Consider the following 16518-nt stretch of genomic DNA (forward strand, 5'->3'; position numbering starts at 1 on the left):
CTACTGGTATTTCTTGCCGGAACAACTTCCTGTGGTGATTAATTTTTTTTATGATATTTGTTAAGCATTCACTATGTGCTTAGGGATAGACAATTTAACATACTAACTTTCCCCCTCTTAATTCTAATTTTCCCACAGGCAACCCAGTTTTCCAAACCCACCTTGAATCTACTAGTATTTCTTGCCAGAACAACTTCCTGTGGTGATTAACTTTTTTTATGATATTTGTTAACCATTCACTATGTGCTTAGGGATAGACAATTTAACATACTAACTTTCCCCCTCTTAATTCTAATTTTCCCACAGTTAACCCAGTTTTCCAAACCCACCTTGAATCTACTGGTATTTCTTGCCGGAACAACTTCCTGTGGTGATTAATTTTTTTTATGATATTTGCTAAGCATTCACTATGTGCCAGGCACTGTACAAAGCACTGGTAGATCCAAGGTAATCAGGTTGGACACAGCCCCTGTCCCACATTATCATTATTAACTGAGGCACAAAGAAGTGAAGTGACTTGCCCACGGTCACACAGCAGACAGGGGTTGGAGCCGGGACTTTTCATTCATTCATTCATTCAATCATATTTACTGAGTGCTTACTGTGTGCAGAGCACTGTACTAAGCGCTTGGGAAGTACAAGTTGGCAGCATATAGAGACGGTCCCTACCCAACAGTGGGCTCACAGTCTAGAAGGGGGAGACAGAGAACAAAGCAAAACATATTAACAAAATAAAATAAATAGAATAAATATGTATAAATAAAATAAATAAAGGCCTGTGTTCTATCCACTAGCCCATGCTGCTTCTCAGCATGAGTTCTGTACTTCTATATGCTAACTCCATTGGCATACAGTCATTCCATGTACATATCTTTTTAGAGAAGCAGCGTGGCTCAGTGGAAAGAGCCTGGGCTTTGGAGTCAGAGGTCAAGGGTTCAAATCCCGGCTCCACCAATTGTCAGCTGAGTGACTTTGGGCAAGTCACTTAACTTCTCTGGGCCTCAGTTACCGCATCTGTAAAATGGGGATTAAGACTGTGAGCCCCACATGGGACAACCTGATCAACTTGTAACCTCCCCAGCGCTTAGAACAGTGCTTGCACATAGTAAGCGCTTAATAAATGCCATTATTATTATTATTATTATCTTTTTAAAAGGGGGATCTGTTTATCTGTTCTGATCTATTTCTTATATTACAGGACAGGTTGCCGACTGGACTAAACACAGTCTGAGATTTCTACTTGCACCAGGAGATTTGACGTGGTAGACATATTCTGCTGAACTCAGCTTCCTTAACAACAACAACAATAATAATAATAATAATTATGGAATTTGTTAAGTGCTTACCATGTGCCAAGCACTGTTCTAAGCACTGGGGTAGATCCAAGGTAATCAGGTTGTCCCACGTGGGGCTCACAGTCTTAATCTTAGTCTTCTAGACCGTGAGCCCACTGTTGGGTAGGGACCCTCTCTATATGTTGCCAATTTGTACTTCCCAAGCGCTTAGTACAGTGCTCTGCACACAGTAAGCGCTCAATAAATACGATTGAATGAATGAATTAATTAATTAATCCCCATTTTACAGATGAGGTAACTGAGGCACAGAGAATAATAATAATAATGGCATTTCTTAAGCGCTTACTATGTGCAAAGCACTTTTCTAAGCACTGGGGAGGTTACAAGGTGATCAGGTTGTCCCATGGGGGGGTTCACAGTCTTCATCCCCATTTTACAGATGAGGTAACTGAGGCACAGATAATAATAATAATAATAATAATAATGACATTTCTTAAGTGCTTACTATGTGCAAAGCACTGTTCTAAGCGCTGGGGAGGTTACAAGGTGATCAGGTTGTCCCACGGGGGGCTCACAGTCTTCATCCCCATTTTACAGATGAGGTAACTGAGGCACAGAGAAGTGAAGTGACTTGCCCAAAGTCACACAGCTGACAATTGGCAGAGCCGGGCTTTGAACCCATCATCATCATCATCATCATCAATCGTATTTATTGAGCGCTTACTATGTGCAGAGCACTGTACTAAGCGCTTGGGAAGTACAAATTGGCAACATATAGAGACAGTCCCTACCCAACAGTGGGCTCACAGTCTAAAAGGGGGAGACAAAACCAAACATACTAACAAAATAAAATAAATAAATAAATAAATAAATAAATCCATGAACTCTGACTCCAAAGCCCGGGCTCTTTCCAGTGAGCCACGCTAAGTTAAGTGACTTGCCTAAGATCACAGGGCAGGCAAGTGTGGATCCGGGATTAGAAATCATGCCCTCCGACTCCCAAGCCCATGCTCTTTCCACTAAGCCAACCAACAGCAACCACAACAAAAACAACAATAATTAATAATAATGATATTTCGTTAAGTACTTACTGTGTGCTAAGCACTGGAGTACCTCTTGTCCCTCCATTGATCTTGCGCCCCAAGGCCCAGTCTGGGATCACCTACAAGTTATGCTACCTCTGCTCCTGCACAGTATTGTCAGGTGAAATCCAGACACCAGGACAACTTGGGTCACTTCAGATTCATCTTTGTGGGCTACCGTATTACTATTCCTTTTTTATGGCGTTCGTTAAGCACTTATCATGTGTCAAGCACTGTTCTAAGCACTGGGGTAGATTACAAATTAATCAGGCTGGATACAATACTTGTCCCACATGGGGCTCACAGTTAAGCAGAGAGGCCAAACAGATACTTTTATTCATTTATTCATTCAGTCAATCATATTTATTGCGGTCTTATTATTAATAATGGTATTTGTTAAGCACTTACTATGTGCCAAGCTCCGTTCTAAGTGCTGGGGTAGACACAAGGTTATCAGGCTGTCCCACGTGGGGCTCACAGCCTTAATCTCCATTTTTCAGATGAGGTAACTGAGGCACAGAGAAGTGAAGTGACTTGTCCAAAGTCACACAGGGGGCAAGTGGGGCCCGGATTAGAACCCACGACCTGGGACTCCCAAGCCCGTGCTCTTTCCACTAAGTCACGCTGTACTAAGCGCTTGGGAGAGCATGATATACTTAATACCCATTTTGCAGTTGAGGAAACTGAGGCACAGGGAAGTTAAGTGACTCGCTCGAGGTTACATGGCAGACAAGGGGCAGAGCTGGGATAAGACCCAAAGTCCTTCTGACTGCCAAACCAGTGCTTAATCCATTACATTATAAAACTACACACATCCAGTTTACAATAATCCTGAAATTCTGGAAACTGAGATGCTGCAGGAAGCACTACCAACTTTATAAGTAATTATTTCTAAGGGAGTGGATAAACAAGCTATGTCAACACGTGGTTTTACATGAATCTTGCTGATCCAGGTGATTTTCTATTCCTCAAAATTCTTCTAAAAATAATCTCCAATCTGAATATACAGCCCCATCTTTTCCTGCATCTAGGCCTGTGTTTGTCACGTAGGCTCCTGGGTGTTCTCCAACAACGACAGGCAGACAGAGCAATGGGTAATTCATCCAGAAGTGAGGATGCTGCAGTGTTGCAAACAGCTGTCACAACATCCATGAAAAATGCCTGGATTCAAAAAAAGAAAGCCCAATGTCAAGGAAAGACCTCTAAAAACAAAATATAAACATGTGTAGGAGTCCTCCTCGCACCTACTTATATAAATGTCTCCTCTGAAAATGAGATTCAATGTTTTTGAGAAAATATTTACATGAGATGTGTTTAAAGCAGCCATGATTTAAATATGCAGGAAGATTCAAAGACCAGATAATAAAGTTCTAGACATTCTCTTCAGATTAACAATTTCAAACAACATTTCTGGAAGTTATCTTGCTAAAACTAAGACCCCACCCTCACACAATAAAAACACACACGGTATATGAGATCATAGAAAAGAGAGTCAAAATGTCAATGTTCTAGAGTTCTTAATGAAAATGTCTAATTACAGTCAGTCCATAATTCCAATCTCGGCATTCAGTGATCTTTCGGTAAAGGAAAAAATGAATCACATTCTAATTAGGTTTGTTCACGCAACTCAAAAGGAGGTTTGATCTTCTGTATATTTTACAGTCATCAAGCTACAAAACTAATACCATCCAGTGCTCACTGTTGTTCTCACACTTTTAGAAATCATCATCCATCTCTGTCTATTTGACTTTAACACACAAATATTATAACACCAGGGAAAACAGTGTTACAGTCTGTGCTTGAACCTGCTAAATGTCACTTGGCCTGTTATCCCAAAGGGCGTATCCAAAAGAGCCACTAAAAATGGCACATTTACTGGTACAACCATTGGGGGGAAGATAGGAGTGAGCTGACCATTAGCAAACTCTGCCCAGTCATCCCATAGTGAGCTGGAAGTCATTCTCCCCCTTTTAGACTGTGAGCCCACTGTTGGGTAGGGACTGTCTCTATATGTTGCCAATGTGTACTTTCCAAGCGCTTAGTACAGTGCTCTGCACACAGTAAGTGCTCAATAAATACGATTGATTGATTGATTGATTGATTCTGGTGACCTGGGTTAGATCTCACACCTGATTGCTCTAACAGCCCACACTAGGAACACCCCACCTTCAACTAAAGAGTTCCATCCTTCATTTAGTCATTCAATCATATTTATTGAGCGCTAACCGGTGAAGAGCACTATACTAGCCTCACAGGATCTAATGCTATCACTAAAACACAGCTTGTCTTGTCTTATGCTGTAGGTCATCTCCGGCCCATAGCGACGCCTTGGACACATCACTCTCAGAACCGCCCCACCTCCATCTGCAATTGTTCTAGTATCCACGGAGTTTTCTCGGTAAAAATACGGAAGTGGTTTACCATTGCCTTCCTCCTCGCAGTCAACTTGAGTCTCTGCTCTCGACTCTCTCCCATGGCACTGCTGCCTAGACCAGGTGAGTTTGACTTGTAGCAGATTGCCGTCCACTTGCTAGCCATTGCCCTAGCTAGGAATGGAACGAGTCTTCTTGACTCTCCCTCATTCATTCATTCGATCGTATTTATTGAGCGCTTCCTGTGTGCAGAGCACTGTACTAAGCACTTGGGAAGTACAAGTCGGCAACGTATAGAGATGGTCCCCACCCAACAGTGGGCTCACAGTCTAGAAGGGGAGGACAGACAACAAAACATATTAACAAAAGAAAATAAATAGAATAAATATGTACAAGTAAAATAAATAGAGTAATAAATCCGTACAAACATATATACATGTATACAGGTGCTGTGGGGAGGGGAAGGAGGTAAGGCGGGTGGGATGGAGAGGGGGAGGAGGGGGAACATATTGAGCCGGTCCCTACCCAACAGCGGGCTCACGGTCTGGAAGGGGGAGACAGACAACAAAACAAAACATATAAACCAAATAAAATAAATAGAATAAATATGGACAAGTAAAATAAATACATAGAGTAATAAATACGTACAAACATATTTACTGAGGTGGCAGTCCCTCCCTTAGCTGAGGCCGGTAGAGTACCGGAAACTGGAAACTGAGAGTGGAGAACACTGCTATCTAGGTAGTAATACACTAGTCAATGATGCCCAGGTGGTGAAAGGAGAATAAAACAGAAATAAAAGGTCTAGTAAACTTTTAGGAGAGTGAGAGTTCTCATCCCAGCTCCGCCACTTGTCTACTGTGTGACCTTGGGCAACTGACAACATCTCCGGATCTCAGTTTCCTCAGCTACAAGATTGAGATTCAATCCCTGTTCTCCCTCCTACTTACACTGTGAGCCCCATGTGGGCGAAAGACTGCCTCTGGTCTAGTTAGCTTGCATCTACTCCAGCACTTCCCCTCTCAGGATCACACCTGGAGAGTTTCCAGTGCTCTACCGGTCTCGGTTACGGAAGGGAGAGTCAAGCGGACGCACACCCATTCCATTCCTAGCTTGGGCAGTGGCTAGCGATTGGAAGGCCATCTGTTACAAGTCAAAACTCTCCTGCGCTGGGCAGTAACAGCATGGGAGAGAGTCGAGGGCGGAGATTCAAGTTTACTGCGTGGAAGGAAGCAATGGTAAACCACTTCCATGTTTTTACCAAGAAAACCGTATGGATACACTAGAGGAACAATTGCAGATGGAGAGTGGGGCATTACGGGAGAGATATATCCATGGAGTCACTATGGGTCGGAGACAACTTGGTGGCATAAGACAAGACAAGACTCCAGAGATTAGGACATAAGAAGTGCTTAACAAATACCTTTAAAAAAAACTACAATTGTATTTACAACTTAATACCAAGTTAAAGGTTTAAAGAATCATAGTGTTGCCCAATCTTTTATATGGCTACAAGCCATCTACAAAAGAGCCATCCAGTTTCTTAAATAGTTTCTCCAGTGAAACCGACAAATCATACTCAACGCAAAATGACAGAACAAGATTATACTCCAAGACCTTATTATTGGTAACCAGCTCACCGGCATTGAGGCCAGACTCATAGCAAAGCTGGGTGGCTTCCCAGGCTTTTCTCTCCGCTGCAATGGCCTCCTTCCAGTTCTGTGCTCTTTCGCATCATTTGAGGCTGTGCTTCACTACATCCTTAAAACGGTTATTCTGACCTTCTGCCCTGCTTCTGCTCTCTTTCGGCTCACCATTCGGCAGCTGGTTGGGTGAGAGTGAGCAAAGGCTTTGAAATGATAGGCTAGTCGGGGAGGGTGTTGCAGTAATAATAATAATAATGGTGGTATTTCATTTATTCATTCAGTCATTTATTGAGCACTTACTGTGTGCACAGCACTGTACTAAACGCTTGAGAAGTACAATTTGGCAACATATAGAGATGGTCCCTACCCAACAGCGGGCTCACGGTCTAGAAGGGGGAGACAGACAACAAAACAAAACATATAAACCAAATAAAATAAATATATACAAGTAAAATAAATAGAGTAATAAATATGTACAAACATATATACAGGTATTTGTTAAGCACTTATTATGTGCCAGGAACTGTACTAAGCACTGGGGTGGATACAAGCAAATCAGGTTAGACACAGTCCACGTTCCAGGTGGGGCTCACAGCCTCAATCCCCATTTTACAGATGAGGTGTCTGAGGCACAGAGAAGTGAAGTGGCTTGCCCGAGGTCACACTGCAGACAAGTGGCAGAGCCGGCATTAGAACTCATGACCTTCTGAATCCCAGGCCCGTGCTCTATCCACTAGTCCATGCTGCTTCCCAGTAGCAGAAACAAGTCCATGTGTGGGAAAGATATGTGCAGATCATACACATACAACATGATGTGCATGATGTGCATTTAGCTTTAATTCTATTTGTTCTAACGACTTGACACCTGTCCACGTGTTTTGTGTTGTTGTCTGTCTCCCCCTTCTAGACTGTGAGCCCACTGTTGGGTAGGGACCATCTCTACATGTTGCCAACTTGCACTTTCCAAGCGCTTAGTACAGTGCTCTGCACACAGGAAGTGCTCAATAAAGATGATTGAATGAATGAATACAATATGGGCGATATAGGATAAATATCCAATATGATGATGATGATGATGGTTTATTTTAATAGTGATAGGTGAAAGTCAGCTAGAGCTTCTTCAACCCTGACTCTACGGACTGTACTGATATAAAAATCTTGTGAACTTTTCAGGGCACTCAAATTTGCTCGGTAGTTGCCAGAGCTCAGATCTGCTAACGGTGCCACAAGAAAGATCCTTCGGTGATCAAGAAAGATCCTTCGGTGATCAAGAAAGAGTCCAGATTATGCTCTCAGCTCTTTAGGCCACTCCTAAAAGGAATCCTAAAGCCAAGTGAAGAATTAAGGCAAACTGAGTTGTTTAAACCCCAAGTCCTCTTTACCCTATAAAATAGGTTTCCTAGCCTAAATTATCCTCATTATAAATGTACACATTGACACCAATTATATATCTGCCTGTCTTTCTTCCTTAATTAGGAATGAAAACTCTATGAGGACAGAGAGCAGGCTCCATTATTTACCATGTACCTGGTTCCCTGCTATCCACCCCCTGGACTGTCAATAAATGCTTTCATGATGATGATAATGATGATAAAATAATTGCCTCTGTTTCACTACTTTGCCTAGGGAGACACAGCATCAGTAGGAGAATTTAAAAAAAGGGTCCTCAATCCTAGGATTTCAATAACATTATCTTTACTTTCTAATGTTAGATGAGAAAATCAGAGGATATAACTTGTCTCCTGCCTTCCCCTGCATCAGCGTCAAGACTCTACAGGAAATTAACTCCTGGGAACACCAATCTTGCTTCCGTCAGATCAAACTTGGAATCGTCACTGCACTTCATGTTGCCCTTCTAGCTTTTAAAGCTAAAGAGAATGGGTCAGTCTACCCTTTAAAATATATGCCAATGTATCAAAAGGAGCTGTCCGGTTTCCACTTGAGCTCCTAAGAGAGACTTGCGATATCTTAAATTCCTTTTATAGTTGAATTTGGAAGTAACTGCAAACTCACAATCCAAGGGAATTGATTTTGGCAAGTCACCTAAAGTACAATAGTTTTTCTCCTGTATGAAAAATGAAAATACTGGGGCAGTGAAGAGCTTCCCTATTAATATTTTTATTAGAAACACAAATTGAAAGGAGAGAGGAGGGAGGAGGAGAAGGGGAAGTAGGGGGAGGAGAAGGATGATGGAGGAGAAGGATGATAGGAGGAAGAGGAGGGAGGAGGAGGAGGAAAGAGCTATAATTGTTAGCAGACAATTTCAATATTATTACAGTAAATATGGTGCAACATAACCTCCTTTAAAAATTAATAGCTCTTCCATCAGTGATTTCTATCATTCTTCTTATTTTTCATTCTCTCCTAGTGGGGGAATTTATATTATTATAGACTGCAATGGGCAAGATAGAGCCATTCATCATATAGGCATAATGTTGAAAAGTAAATTTAACTTGCTGAGTGTGATATAGAAATATTAGTCTTTATGGAACACACAACATTTATCCATCTGCAACATACTGGCAATATGGGGCCATTTCTTTCTAATACTTTCCAGGCATCTGTGGATTTGCAATCAATGAATCAGTGGCATTTATTGAGTGCTTACTGTGCTCAGAGCACTCTATTACGTGTTTGGGAGAGTACAAATGCAACAGGGTTGGTAGACAAATTTCCTGCCCACAACGAGTTTACAATCTAGAGCGGGAGACAGGCACTAGTGTAAATAAATTAAAAATATGCACTTGAGTGCCGTGGTGCTGAGGGTGGGGTGGATACCGAGTGCCCAAAGGGTATAGATCCAAGTCCATAGATGACACAGAAGGGAAAGGGAGTCAGGGAAAAGGGGGCTTAATCATGGAAGGCCTCTTGGAGGGGATGTAAACTAATAAGGGTTCAGTGGTATATAGTAATGCGTTAACAGGTGGTAGACTTTATTAAAAAGTATCCTTCAAGTATACTGGAGAGTTTGTGTCACCTGTTTATTTTGTGTTAGTAGCCCGTGTAGTATTTCAAAGGACAATTGCTAATAACAATTGAGAGGCAGTGTTTCCTAGTGGCTAGAGTACCTGTCTGGGAGTCAGGAGGACCTGGGTTTTAATCCCCACTGCCACTTGTCTGTTGTGTGACCTCGGGCAAGTCATTTAACTACTTTGCTCCTCAGTTACCTCATCTGTAAAAGGGGGATTAAGACCGTGAGCCCCACGTGGGACATGGACTGTGTCCAACCTTATGACCTTGTATCTTCTCCGGAGCTTAAAACCATGCCTGGCACACAGTAAGCACTGAACAAATACCATAAAAAAATAAAAAATAACAACTGAATACATTTGACTAGTAGGTTCTGGCTGATATTTGCGGAAGATGAAGATAGGAAGATAGCATTTCTTTAGTATGAGGTATTGGACCTTTAACCTACAGGGTACAGCGAAAATTGGAAGGCACTAGTTATCTTAGGTTTCAGAAAGATATGTACATGTAATACTGTGTAATGAAAAACCAAGGAAGCAGATCAAGGTTGGATAATCTGTTGAGTTGAGTCACTTTAGCTTACAAAAGCCATACTAATTCTTCCAGCTGGACAATTACGAGCATCAATAAGCACCCTAAAGACCTCAGGTCTTTTGTTTGTTTTGTTTTATTGTATTTGTTAGGCACTTACTATGTACCAGGCGCTGTACTAAGCAGTGGGGGAGATACAAGTTAATCAGGTTAGACAGGGTCCTTGCCCCACATGAGGATCACAGTCTTAATCCTCATTTTAGAGATGAGGCACAGAGAAGTTAAGTCACTTGCCCGAGGTCACACAACAGACAAGGGGATCAAGGATTAGAACCCAGGTCCTTCTGACTCCTTGGGCCACGCTCTACCTACTAAGCCACACTGTTTCCCAAGAGCTGCCGTGGGCGAATACTTGAAATGCAGATGCAAGGAGAGAGAAATGGTGATAAATGGCTTTGTAGATCAGGTACAGACTGATATGTCTGAAGAAAAGCAAAGACACCTACATCCAAACAAATGGTTTCATCAGTTCATCGCCAACTTGTACTTCCCAATAGCTTAGTACAGTGCTCTGCACACAGTAAGCGCTCAATAAATGTGATTGATTGAATGAATGAATGAATTAGAGAAGCATTCATTAGAGAAGCAGCGTGGCTCAGTGGAAAGAGCATGGGCTTTGGAATCAGAGGTCATGGTTTTCAAACCTTGGCTCCGCCAATTGTCATCTGTGTGACTTTGGGCAAGTCACTTAACTTCTCTGTGCCTCAGTTCCCTCACCTGTAAAATGAGGATTAAGACTGTGAGCCCCCCGTGGGACAATCTGATCACCTTGTATCCCCCCAGTGCTTAGAACAGTGCTTTGCACATAGTAAGCGCTTAACAAATACCATCATTATTATCAGTGATTCGGGGAGGAAAACGCCCCCTGGAAAGGTCCAGTTGGCAAAATTTCTCTTGTTGTCAATCAAATTAAGACAGCCAACAGGTCCTGTGGAAATCTGGCAGGTGGAGTGTGAGGTTAACATGATATCAAGCTCCGTTCCAAACTGAAGTGGGAAGCAGTGTGTTCTACTGGAAAAAGCACAGGTTTTGGAGTCAGAGGCTGTGGGTTCTAATCCCAGCTCCGCCACTTGTCTGCTGTGTGACTTGGGTAAGTCCCTTAACTTCTCTGTGCCTCAGTTACCTCACCTGTAAAAATGGGAGTTAAGACTGGGAGCCCCATGTAGGGCACAGACTGACTCCAAACTGATTAGCTGTACCTACCCCAGCGCTTAGTACAGTGCCTGGCACATACTAAACACTTAATAAATACCATTAAAAAAAACAGAACCACTTTGCTGTGGTAGCGTCCAAACTCCTACAAGGCTACTTGACTTTGATCATTCCCAAATGTTACATCCAGCTTTCAATAGCACCATCTGGTCCCACACTTAACATTTATTGATGAAACGGAATCACCAACAACAAAGCTCTGGAATCTAGACTGAGAAACCATTCTCAACACAAATATAGCCAGTGAGACCATCCTCAACACTGCAAAATTTTCCTCGTAAAAATGAGGGTGGAGAACGTTAATAGCCAGGAGAGATACCGGAGATGGCAAACATACCTAGTTGATCTCAAAAACTACTTTTTTGTTTGCTTTATGGTGAACTGAAATAGGATAGGTGATGACTGGCAGGGTTGGAGGGAAGAAAAATAATTTAAAGACCCAAACGTGGTAGCAGAGCTGTGGACTGGAGCAGTCAGACCATCCTGATGTGCAGCAATTGGAAATGGGATGGCTATTTTCAAAAAGGCTTTGGGCACACGGTAATTCCAAAAAATGAGCCAGTAAGCAAGGCCAAATTTCAACTGCATTTATTTTCATTTGCACCCATAGAAATGGTTTGATTACTTATTTACTGATACAGAAAAAGCAGACTGTGTGCACACTTTCGAAACTGGAAGACTAAAATAGATGTAGAGATTTCACATTTCAGCTCCACATAGGACCCACCCAAAATATGAAACAGTTACACATAAATAATGCACGTCTGAAAATGTCTAGTGAAACACTGATGAAAAGGTGACTCAAGCAACTTAAAAATTAGCACATGCACACACGATGAGTGACAGTTCTACTTAGGGAAAGACAGTTTTATTATGATTACAACTCATCCAAAATCAAGTAAGTCCATTACTGATCGATCAATCCATTAATCAATCAATGGTTTGTAGGTATGTTTGCTGCTCAGAAGAAGCTTAGAGTCTAGAGGGGGAGATTGATGGCATTAATATAAATAAATGTTTCAAATATGTACGTAAGTGTCATGGGGCAGAGGATAGGATGAATATCTAGTGCTTAAAGGGTACAAATCCAAGTACACAGGTGACACTGAAGGGAGAGGGAATAGGGGAAAAGAGCGCTTAATGGGGGAAGGACGAGATGTTATTTTAATGTCTTGGAATTGGCAAGAAAGATGAGATGGAAGTTCAATGAGTGCCTTGGCGGTGGAGGAGAGAATTGTGTGGATGGTTTGTAGTAGAAAATCAGTGAGGGAAGGTAGGAAAGAGTGAGTTGATTGAGAGCTTTAAAGCCGATGGTAAGGAATTTCTGTTTGATGCGGAGGTGGATGGGCAACCACTGGAGATTCTTGAGGTATGGAGAGACATTTTAGAAAAATGATCCAGGCAGCAGAGTGAAATATGGATGGAAATGGAGAGAGACAGGAGGCAGGGAGGTCAGAGAGGACGCTGATGCAGTAGTCAGGCCAGGACAGGATAAGTACTTGGGTCAGCATAATAGCAGTACTGATAGATAACCTCAACTGGGTGTTTGTGAAGCCCAGCATCTCATATATCCTATTTAATCAACCCAAGTTGACTTAGAATAGATTTCTCATTTGCACCCAAACTGAAGCATCTGTTCCTCCGCAGATATTCATCTATTACATTTTGTGAACGTTCCCATGTTTCATGAAAACTAAGTCAATCTGTCAGACAGATGAAACAATGACCGTAGTAACTAAGGCCTACATCACCATCACTATCAACATCAAATACTTATTGAATACCTATCCTGTTCTATTTTACAAGTCGTATAACCGATACGGCCGATTCCTATTCCAAAGGAGTTTAAGGTCCAAAGGGAAAGTCAAAATCAGCCAATACTTATAGTACAAATTCAAGAGCTAATAAATTATGTACATTGGTATTTGGATATTTATTCAACCTGAGTAAGGGAAGATTAAGGAATTCCTTGGAAATTGACTTCAAGTGCACGATTGTTTTTTTTTAGTGAAAAGAATGGTCACAATCAATTACGCTCACCGTTTAGGACCAAACAAAAGGAAATGGACTTTAGTGGAAAGAGGAAATCTGAATAGACATAAGCAAGGACTTCTTGACTGTTAAGGTGAAAAAAATACTGAAGCGTGTTACTGAATGACATCTGGAACTCTTCATCCATGAAGAACTTTAGAGAAAGAATTGACAGCCTGTGATGAATGGTTTAATAACTGTGGCATTTGTTAAGTGCTTACTATGTGCCAAGCACTGTACTAATAAGCACTGGGGTAAGTACAAGATAAGTGGGCTGCACACAGTCCCTGTCCTGCATGGGGCTCAGAGTCTTAATCTCCATTTTACAGATGAGGGAACTGAGGCACAGAGAAGTGAAGTGACTCACCCAAGTTCACACGGCAAATGGCAGAAGCGTGATTAGAAACCACATCATCTGAATCCCAGATCCATGCTCTTTCCACTAGGCCGTGCTGCTGGCTTAGTCAGGAGGCTAGACTGTGAGCCCACTGTTGGGTAGGGACCGTCTCTATATGTTGCCAACTTGTACTTCCCAAGCACTTAGTACAGTGCTCTGCACACAGTAAGCACTCAATAAATACGATTGACTGACTGAATGAATGAGGCTGGACTAGAGGAGTTTGCAAGACCTTTCCCAGCTCTGGGGTTCCAGGAAACACATAAGTGGGAAGAACTCAGGTTTGGGAGTCAGAGAATGTGGGCTCTAATCCCGGCTCCGCCACTTGTCTGCTGCATGACCTTGGGCAAGTCATTTCACTTCTCTGTGCCTCAGTTACCTCACCTGTAAAATGGGGACTAGGACTGTGAGCCCCACACGGGACAACCTCGTATCCGCCTCAGTGCTTAGAACAGTGCTTGGCACTTAGCAAATGCTTAACAAATACCACAATTATTATTATTAAGATAATTGAGAGTTCAAATAACTGATCATAATTGGGTTTGGCTCTTTCAGGCTTGAGCCCAATTTTCTTCTTTTGGCCAAAATTCCTTCCCCAGACCATTCCCAGTTTGGTTGGACTTTGTTTTCAATGGGAAGAAGATGAAGGAAGATGACGGGAATAGCTTTGAAGGGGAATATTATGACTCAAAAGTTGTATGGGGCCAACTTCTGCCCAGTCTGGGAATGCTTACATGGAAGTTGGACTACAGAACATAGAACTGTACAGGGAGATGTTCTTCAAGACCGTAAACTCCTTGAGGACAGGTATCACGTGTTTTCATTCTGCGGTATTCACCCAAATGCTTAATATAGTGATCTGCACAGAGCAGGCGGTCGGTAAATACCACTGACTGATTGCAAATGACAATCTGCATAAAGGTTTGCAAGCGGGACAGGATGGAGGATAACAGAACTGGAGAAAAGGTAGCAAATGATTCTTGGAATCAAACATGGACCGATGACAAGGCTGAAAAGGACCAATTTCAGAAGTAGGGATGTCTTGTCCCCGATCCAAATTTGTCTCTAAAGCGGAGAGGGTGATATTGATGATGATGATAACGAGTGTGGGGATGCTAAAGAAGCCCTTTCCCCAGAGATCTTCAGGGACACAATTCACAATAATTTGCGAGCTGTGAGTTAGACCCGACTGCCCAGCAGAGAAATGGAGATATAATCTTGTGGGGTGGGGGTGAGGTTTGGGGTCGGGGGTTCCCTTATAGCTCAGTGACTAGAAAACAGGAAGAGGAAATGAATAGAAAAATCAGTGTCGAGGCAGGACTACATTTGAGGTTTCAAACGCCCGGGAGTCAGGAAATTTAAAGTTACGGTCATTGCACCCATTCCAATTCAGACATACTGCTGAATAATAAAAGGATTACTCCTTTCAATACCATGAAAACAAAATGCTATCTTCGTGTCAAGGGTGGGGTCACAGTTACCTAGGGAACCAGGACTGTGAATTTCCTGATCTGAGCAGACAATTTTGTTTAAAAGCCCTTTGTTTGGGATGGGGATTTTGAGCATGCAATTAATTACTTGAACATCCTGACTTGCCGCCTCAAGCAGAATAGGCCTTACCATCAACTTTCTGTGCATTAGAGCTTTCAACCAGCAAAACAATTCCTAGGTTTAGGAGGTCATCACTGGTTACATGTATTCGGCTCCTAAATATCAAAGGGATTGAAAGATTTCCTCAAACTCCTTGACATCATAAACACACTGGACTACTCCCTCCCTACAAAAAAAAAAATATATTCATTACTGAAAATGTAATGAACATGTAAATTATTTGAAGCTAATTAACTCTACCTGTTTATTTCCTTCAGCTATCGAAGGTGTCACCCCAGATGATAATTACTGAAATATACACGTTAACCTTTTGATGTAAGGCAGGCAAATTGCTCTAGTACAAGATTACACGTCTTAGGAGTGAATATCTCAGAAAGCTCAGCTGAAAAAGCCTAGGAGAAGATTACCATTAGGAAAACCCTCTGCCTTCAAAATATATTGATCTTATAATCATTCTTATATGCACAAAACGGTGCTCAGCCGCCTTGTCTCCCAGAACGACTCAAAAGGGTAGTATTGAACTTTATGTCTGGAAGAGAAAATATCTATTCTAGGCCTCTCGGTTGGATGGCTCCTATTTGCATTAGAAAAGCACCTGAAACTATTATTCAGCCCTTCCTGCTTGTTGGTTAAAAATATCCTTCGCTGAATAATGCAAATAGCTTTATTTCCCGCTTTATAATAATGGGATCAACTACTAGGTGCAGGTAAAATCCGCAAATCAACATGTAAACAGTTCAGTAATAGTGAGAAATATCTCTGCTTTGATATAAAGTGTGCAGCCAAACATTATTATAGATAATTCCTGGCCTAAATTCTGAGGGCTCCAAGAGCCTACAGGAGCTGAACAAGGCTCAGCAGTTGAACATTCAAGGCACTGGTGGTACAGCGAAATTGAAAAAAGCCTTTAACAATGTGAATTTCTCTCAGTTGGCAGTCATATACTGGACCACTGTTAGTGAAACAGACATCCATTCCGGCGGCTTTCCCATTCAGACCTGGATTTTGACTGTTTTGGAAAAAGCCTAACCAGGTCTGTATCCCTCCCGGCTCACAATAGCAACAAAAATAAACGGCAGGAGCGCTCCTGAAGAACAGTTTACTACATTTCAAAAACTGCCATCTTATTTTCAGAAAAATGGACTCACTGTTTAGTAAAATAAAGAGGATTAAGCAAGGTTAGACTGGTAATTTACAATCTCAGAGTCCTTTGCATAATAAATGTGGGCTTTACATGCATTGCTCTCCATGATCCCCAGAATACCAATACACTTCACTGAGCTGGGCTTTAGGCAGTGTCAGGCGGTCAAT

The 16518-nt window shown here is 42.0% G+C and overlaps 1 protein-coding gene and 1 non-coding gene across 2 annotated transcripts in view; one reads left to right on the top strand and one right to left on the bottom strand.

Annotated features, from left to right (window-relative positions):
- Positions 1-16518, bottom strand: part of RBMS3 (RNA binding motif single stranded interacting protein 3) — a 1223284-nt gene that overhangs the window by 1087341 nt on the left and 119425 nt on the right. The gene's annotated exons all lie outside the window — the stretch shown is intronic.
- On the top strand, positions 5766-5903 carry LOC119925073. Its single transcript, XR_005449744.1, has one exon. It is a non-coding gene; the product is annotated as a small nucleolar RNA SNORA7 (small nucleolar RNA).

The sequence above is a fragment of the Tachyglossus aculeatus genome, chromosome 2, assembly GCF_015852505.1.
Source record: "Tachyglossus aculeatus isolate mTacAcu1 chromosome 2, mTacAcu1.pri, whole genome shotgun sequence".
Classification (NCBI taxonomy): domain Eukaryota; kingdom Metazoa; phylum Chordata; class Mammalia; order Monotremata; family Tachyglossidae; genus Tachyglossus; species Tachyglossus aculeatus.